Source organism: Brassica oleracea, chromosome C7 (genome assembly GCF_000695525.1).
Source record: "Brassica oleracea var. oleracea cultivar TO1000 chromosome C7, BOL, whole genome shotgun sequence".
NCBI lineage: Eukaryota > Viridiplantae > Streptophyta > Magnoliopsida > Brassicales > Brassicaceae > Brassica > Brassica oleracea.
The window spans coordinates 29,993,914-30,001,966 of NC_027754.1; positions in this window are offsets into that span (position 1 = coordinate 29,993,914).

Genomic DNA, 8,053 nt, shown 5'->3' on the forward strand with positions numbered 1-8,053 from the left:
CATCATACCTAGAATCCGGATTGCTTGAGCATATTGATTGCATTCGCTTGAACACTTTTAAAACTTGAAAACTTTTAAATCTAAATTATGAAACATATGATTTCAGATGTCAAAAATCAACAACTTGGATTTTGCTGCCCTAAGTCTCTCTAGAGATAATTACTTGCAATGGGCACTTTATGCTAAGATCATCTTAAAATCCAAGGGACTCGGTGAATGTATCACCGAGGGCAATAATGCAAGTGAGAAAGATAGATACAGTGCGATATTAACATCATCTTATTGAGAGTCTCAAAGATCAGTATTTGACTATTGAGAATCCTCTAGACCTTTGGACAGAGTTGAAAACGAGATATGATCACCAGAGAACGGTGTTATTACCAAAGGGTATGTATGATTGGAGGAATCTCAGAATCCAAGTATAACTCTTCCCTGTTTAAAATAGTTTCAAAACTGAAACTGTGTGGTGAGGATATAATGGATAAGGATATGCTTGAGAAAACCTTTTCCACCTTCCACACAAGCAATGTGTTGTTACAACAACAGTACCGAGAGAAGGGCTTCACAACTTATGCTAATCTGATCTCATGTCTCTTGCTCGCTGAGCAGAACAATGAACTGTTGATGAGAAACAGTGAATTGAGACCTCCTGGAACAAACCCATTACCTGAGGCACATGCGACCGTAGAGGCTAAGAAAGAGTCGAACCATGTCAAGAGTGATAGCCAACACAACCGTCGTCGTGGAAAATGTCATGGACGTGGTGGTCGAGACTGAAACTCGTTTGGTCGAGGCCAAGACAACTCATATGGCCGTGGCTCCTATGGAGACCGTGGACATGGCCGAGGCCGTGGTACATCTTTCAAGCCACAAAACTCGACCAAATCCGTGTGCCATAGATGTGGTATGGATAATCATTGGGCTAAGACATGTAGGACTCCCAAACATCTCGTTGACCTCTACCAAGAGAGTTTGAAAAGGAAGAATCCTGAAGCTCATATGACTTATCAAGATGGTGAAGATGATTTCAATCATGAACGAGACGATCTTATGAATTATGAAACTTCAGATTGTTTAAAAGAATGAAGTTGAATTCGACATCCATTGCTTATGAGGTCTAAGCTTCCGATGATAGCTTGGGGACACGCGGTCTTGCACGTGGCCAAACTGATTCGTATCAGGCCGTCTAGTGAACATAAATATTCCCCATCACAATTGCTTATGGGTCATGAGCCAGACATATCCCATCTTAAGAAATTTGGTTGTGCCGTCTATGTGCCAATTGCACCACCACAAAGAACAAAGATGGGACCTCAAAGGAGGATGGGGATATATGTTGGATATGATTCTCCACGATTATAAAATACCTTGACCCAACTACGGGTGATTTATTGAAGGCCAGGTATGCGTATTGTCACTTTGATGAATCCGAACATCCAACATTAGGGGGAGATAGCAATAAGCTGGTAAAAAAAAGATTACATGGAATCAAATATCCTTATCTTGGCAAGATCCTCGGACTCAGGAATGTGATTTAGAAGTCCAAAAGATTATACATTTACAAAAGCTAGCTAATCAATTGCCAGATTACTTTGCTGACCCGAAAAGAGTGACTAAGTCATATATACCAGCTGCTAATGCACCAATAAGAATTGATGTTCAAGAGGGACACAATCAAGTTGCTACAGAGTCTAGACAACGTTTGAAACGTCAAACTATGTCTTGTTTGGGATATAATGGAACAGAAAGAATGTCGACATTGATGATATATTTGCATACAAGGTAGCACTTGAACTTATGGATTTGAATGAAGATCATGAATCCACGTCTATTTTTGAGTGCACTCAACGATCAGATTGGATCAAATGGAAAGAAGCTATAAACGTGGAGTTTAACTCTTTAAAGAAGAGAGATGTCTTTGGACCAATAGTCCGGACACCTTATGATGTTAAACCAGTCGGCCATAAGTGGGTCTTTGTGAGAAAGATAAACGAACATGGTAATGTCGTTAGATGTAAAGCACGGCTTGCTGCACAAGGATTCTCAGAAAGACCAGAAATAGATTATGAGGAGACATACTCCCCTGTGGTGGATGCTACTACATTTAGATTCCTGATAAGTCTGGTTATAAGAAAAAAAAATTAGACTTGCGGTTAATGGATATTGTAACTGCATACTTATATGGACCACTGGATAATGAGATTTATATGAAAGTACCAGAGGGTATAGAGTTGAAAAACAAATCGAGTACTCGAGAACAACACTGTATAAAGTTGAATAAATCACTTTATGGATTGAAACAATCAGACTGAATGTGGTACAATAGGTTAAGTGAGTACCTAGAGAGAGAAGAATACAAGAATGATCCGATCAGCCCTTGTATCTTTATAAATAAATTCGGTCAGGGCTTTGTGATTATAGCATTGTATGTTGATGATTTAAATATCCTAGGAACCTCTGGTGATATTTCCCAAACATATGAATATCTTAAGAAAGAATTCGAGATGAAAGATCTTGGAAAAAAACAAAGTGTTGTTTGAGATTACAGCTTGAGTACATTAAAGATGGAATTCTTGTGCACCAAATGACATATATAGAAAAAGTACTCAAGATATTCAATATGGCCGAGTCTCACCCATTGTCTAGCCCCATGGTCGTGAAGTCTCTCGGACTGGACATTGATCTGTTCCGTCCTAAGATGGACGATAAAGATGTCCTTGGTCCCGAAATGCCATATCTCAGTGCCATAGGAGCTTTGATGTATCTGGCTAGTCACACGACCAGATATATGTTTTGCCGTGAATCTATTGTCTAGATTAAGCTCTTGTCCAACCCAAAGGCACTGGAACGAGATTAAACATGTTCTTCGTTACCTACAAGGAACGAAAGACTTGAGTTTATTTTATACTAACCAAAACAAAGAAGGTTTAGTTGATTTTGCTGATGCAGGTTATCTTTCGAATCCACACAACACTCGATCACAGACAAGCTATGTTTTCACACATGGTGGAACGGCCTTATCATGGCGTTCCATGAAGCAGACGATCGCGGCCACATCTTCAAACCATTCGGAGATCTTGGCTGTTTATGAGACCAGCCGCGAGTTGTTCAGAACAGGGGGAGTAATACATGTTGTACTCTTTTTTCTTCACAATGGTTTTGTCCCACTGAGTTTTCCTGGTAATGTTTTAATGATGCAACATCTACAGCGTATTATAATCCATGTATGGTTATGGCATCCAATTGGGAGTCTTATAAATCATATTGTGAATGTTCATAACCGGCCCGATTCATAATCGGTCCAATGCTAGAGAGAGAGATAATCGACATCTTGCATTTTCCTTATTAGATTATGATTTGTACTCTTTCCATATTTGTATTTCTTTACTTTAGTATTTCCATTATTCTATGACGGTGTAATTCTCTCTATTATAAATGGCTCTTTATGTTTATGAATAATACAGAAACATATATTATATTATCTAGTTTCACAACAATTACTTATATAATTAAATTGTATATAAGCATTCATACATAAAAATAACTTTATATTAATACAAACATTTTTTTTGTGAAAATTACGAATCCTCTGTATCCCATATATATAATAACTATTAATTGCATGTATGTACTCTTTATAACCTATAAATAATTCATGGAAAAGTTTAAGTAAATGATTTTAAAATTTAAAAACAAAACCAAACAAAACCGGACCATTCTTTACGTTTAACCATATTAAACAATAGTACACATTATTATTGCTTTCTTTAACTAAAGTGTTTTTTTGGGAAATAAATTACTTGATGCCAAAGTTATTTTAGTATCTTATTAGAGTTATTCCTAGGTTATAGAGGGTGGACCTCTAAATTCACCAACCAATATAATTTCATTATTTCAAATTCGATAACTTTTAAAAAAGGAAACAAAGTATTGTCAAGTTATATTATGTTTTTAAAATAAAAAAATACAAAAAAAGAGAATAATTACAGAAAAATAATTTAAAAAAATATATATTTAACGTCGTCAGCAAAATACTAAACCCTAAATCCTAATTCCTAAACCCTAAACCCTTTGGTAAATCCTAAACCCTTGGGTAAACCCTAAACCCTTGGGTAAACCCTAAACCCTTGGATAAATCCTAAACTCCAAATAAATAAAAAACACTAAGACCCTAAACCCAAAACCCTAAACCCTAAATCTTAAACTCTAAACCCTAAACCCTTGAGTGTTTCAGTGTTTTGTGATTTTGATTTAGAGTTTAGGAGTTATCCTAGAATTTCGGGTTTATCCAAGGGTTTAGGGTTTAGGATTTATGGTTCAGGGATTAGGATTTAATGTTTTGCTGACGACGTTAAAAATATTTTTTGTAATTACTACTGTTTTTTTATTTATCTTTTTTTAACTTTAAATTTTGAAAACATAATATAATTTGACAATATTTTGTTTCCTTTTTTAAAAGATATCGAATATGAAATTACACAATCCTATTGGTCGGTGAACCTGAACCCTAGGGGGTGAACCCAACAATAAGTCATCTTATTATATAAAGCTTGGTTTTTCAAAGTTACTAATTAACATGATGATGACAAATGGCAATTAAAAATGTAAGATGATGAAATAAAATTTATCATAATTAATAATATAAATATAATAAGATAATACAAAATAATTATTCAATAGTAATTTTCTTTTTTTTTAAATCCTAAACACAGATAATAGCAAAATATTATTTGATAGTTTTTAGTTGACAATAATTTCTTTTTTCTAATTTTTTTCCTTTAAACAATTCTTAAACAAAAAATATGTATAGTAATTTACTTAATACTAATTTTTCGTTTTCTAAAATCATAAAGAACATATAAAATTGTAAAAAATTATTTGATAGTAATTATCATTTTATAAAATCTCCTACAAAAGAAAATTGTTAAAGAGTGTTTAGTTGTAGTTTTCTTTTTTTCTTCAAATCTAAACAAAAAAAATGTAAAATAAGTATTTCAAATATTTTCATATAATAATAAACATTCTTATTTAAATAGTAATTTTTTTTTAAAAGAAATCATAATCCAAAAAGGATTACAATTATTCTTTTTTTTGTAACTGAAAGAATTACAACTATTCACATCTATATATAAGATTAAACTCTCATATATTTTGTCACCAAACATAATTACTTAAAGTCAGAAACTCTTTCATACAAAAAAAACATTAGACCATGATCAATACAAATTCTTATGGTGGAGTTTTTAGTGTAATATAAGATACGTTTCTTATCTTTTAACTAAGAAACACTAGGAAACCTCTTAAATAAGAGATATAAGAGACGTCTCTTAGCAGAAAAATGTCAAATAATGTTCTAAGAACCTCAAATGGGTCTCCCTCATTAATCATGCTCTTAGGTGCGTTTTTTTCTTGATATAACTTTATATTGTTTTACCTTTATCCTTGCTAGAGACTGTCATAATTATCATAATATATGATGTAGATGTGCGTAAGGTATTGCCATAATTATGTGTGTTGGTTTCTATAGACGATATAAAATTGGTTATTCTGTCATAGCAAGTCAATGTCATCATCAATTTAGTATGTTACGTCAACAGCGATTCATCAATGCAGTATAAACGGTTTATTATGGTTATGCGAGTAAGATAATAATTTGAAAATCAAAAACAATTGTTATGATTTTGATTGTCATCATGGTTTAGTCAAAAGTTTAACTTGACGCTTCTTACAATAGGACTATGTTTGAAAAAAAAAAAATTTACTAGCTATCATGAATTATCAAGGAAACAATGAATTCATAAGGTTATTTAACAATAAATTAGTTAAAAAGGAAAAAAGTAAGAAATTTGAAAAAAAAAGAATAATGACCTTATAGGAAGGATTATCTTATACTTAATAAAGGTAAAATAAAAATAAAAAATAAATCTTTTATAACTTTTTATTAAAAGGATATTTTATTATATAGAAAAATACAATCAAGGTTGTGTGCTCATTCTCTTATTTGAAAAGTTTAGAGATGAACTATGTGAAGAAATTATTATCGACATCTTCTATTTATAATGTGTAAGATTGCAGTAAGAACTATAAAGTCTTCGATCATAAATTTCAGATAAGAGTGATTGAGAAAACAACAACTGCATATGTGTGAAACAACCATTACCTCAAACACTCTATGAATTTTTTTTATTTCAACTACAAAGATTTTGTTCAACTTAAAGATACAAGAAACTATTAATTAAATGATAATATTCATGCATTTTTATATATATATATATATACAAACTTATTTTGTTACATATGTGTAACTGGTAAATCAATAATATGAAAAGCAGATGTTCGTAGTCGGACTAAATCCGTCTTCTGAAGAGTTATTCTAACTTTATTGATAAAAAGGTATTTTTCTATTCATAATTGTTGCATTTTTTCTCTATGAATTATTAGTCCAATTCCATTAAGCAATTTCAGTTTTTTTTCCTACAAAAATTCTATTCTATATAATAAAATTGAAATATAAGCAACATTATGAGCTAGACAAGCAGAACTACTTGAAGATATATATTACTCGTAAATTTACATGGCGTTTACAACGCAATTACTAGGAGTCTAAAATTCGTCGTAAACTCCATGTAACTTTACGACGAAAATGTTTCGTCGTAAACTCAATGTAAGTTTACGAAGAAAGTACGTGGAAAGATAAATTTGTCATAACCGTTACATCGACATTACAACGAAACATGTTACCATTCTTTAGGTGAAAACGTGTATTCAATGTGTTTTAACTTACCTAAATTCGTTGTAAAGTTGTTGTAAATCATATGTTAAAGACATGTAAAATCCATGTAAAATATTCTTTGTAAAATCGTTGTTATATTTCAACTACAAATTTCTCTATATATATGTCATTTCCCACAACTCTCTTCCTCACAACACACAAACGAAAAAAAAATCAGGAAAAAAAATTTTCAAAACAAAATCTAAGAAAAAAATGGCCGGTGGCGGTAGTATTTACGAGTTACGGAGTTGGATGTATTTGCACAAAGATTCCGACGGGAGGGTGACGAACACATTTGTGAGTGGGCTAGAGACATTCATGCACCAGGCGGGCTGTACACCAATCACACAGGAAAGCGGTAAGATGTTTTGCCCCTGTCGGAAATGCAAGAATTCAAAATTTGCACGTAGGGAAACTGTATGGAAGCATTTAGTAAACAAAAGATTTACACCACAGTACTACATTTGGTATCAACATGGAGAGGGTTATGGGGGAGTTGTTTAAAGAGTATTTGCCAGAACACAACGTGTCTGCTGAATCTTATTATGAGATTCAGAAATTGGTTTATAGTCTTGGATTACCTTCGGAGATGATTGATGTTTGCATCGACAACTGCATGATCTACTGGAAGGAAGATGACAAGTTAGAAGAGTGTCGATTCTGCAAAAAATCACGACTCAAACCGCAAGGCCGTGGGAGGAATAGGGTACCGTACCAAAGGATGTGGTACCTACCAATTACAGACATATTAAAAAGATTATATCAATCTGAGAGGACTGTTGCGTCGATGAGGTGGCATGCCGAACATGTCCAGAGAGATGGCGAGGTTGCACATCCATCAGACGCAAGAGTGTGGAAATATTTCAACTAGGTACACCCAGATTTTGATACAAATATTCAGAATGTCTATCTTGGGTTGTGCACTGATGGATTTAGTCCATTTAGAATGTCTGGTAGATAATATTCTTTGTGGCCAGTCATTCTTACGCCGTACAATTTACCGCCGGATATGTGCATGGAACAAGAATTTCTATTTTTGACCATATTAATCCCTGGGCCGAAGCATCCAAAACGGTCTCTTGATGTTTTTCTTCCACCGTTGATAGAAGAGCTAAAGCAATTGTGGTCGGAAGGGGTGAGGACGTACGATTTTTCCTTGAAAAATAATTTTACGATGCGAGCAGTTCTGCTGTGAACGATAAGTGATTTCCCTGCTTATGGGATGTCGTCTGGCTGGACAACACATTGAAGATTATCTTGTCCATATTGTCTTGGATCGAC